Raw genomic sequence first — 758 nt, 5'->3', positions numbered from 1 at the left:
ACCCTGCAGTTAGCGACATTATAGCTCTATCGCTACCGGGGAGTGTCTTTGATTCCGCAATGGAAAGACAAAGACCCGACCCGTTTGTTGTTTTTAGTCTGTCATGCTAATCTTCAAAGGGGAGAGACGAGAGACCAGCTCTGTTGGTTGTTGTTGGTGGGACACTCACGCACGCTGCTCTGCTCCGCTGCGCTGCGGTTGGCCAAGGGTCACCTTATTCTTTTGAATACGGAAACAAAAGAGGACAAGGAAAACAGTCTCTGTTTTTGCACAGATAACACAGTTTGTGAATCAGCGTCCGTTGTCTGACAACCACCCTCACGTCAATTTTCTCTCACCAAATATTTTGGAAAGTCATAATCCTGCTTCAGTAATGTTTAGGCCTAACAACAGTTGTTATTCTCTTATTTTTATGACAAGGGGCCCCAAGGATGTCTAACTTGACTAGACTCATAGCCTACTGTAGGCTGCTTTACAATATGACTTAAGCGCCATCTAATGGACAGACGCGCAAACAACAGACACTTGACATCTAGGCCTATAGAATAGAATTGGGGAACCCATAAGTGTAGATTAAGAGGGGAACTTGTCCAAACTATTACTGGTGGACACACAGAGCCTGGCAGGATTTCACAAAGAAATTCAGTTGTAAACAGTTTCTAGGCCTATATAGGACGAGGCCTACGTCAACGGTTGAAACTGAAGGCCAAAGGCGCGACGCAAACTGCCTCTGTATTAAAATCATCCATTGCGCAACA

The sequence above is a fragment of the Engraulis encrasicolus genome, chromosome 17 (genome assembly GCF_034702125.1).
Source record: "Engraulis encrasicolus isolate BLACKSEA-1 chromosome 17, IST_EnEncr_1.0, whole genome shotgun sequence".
NCBI classification, from domain to species: domain Eukaryota; kingdom Metazoa; phylum Chordata; class Actinopteri; order Clupeiformes; family Engraulidae; genus Engraulis; species Engraulis encrasicolus.
Note: the sequence above shows the minus strand (reverse complement) of the source record.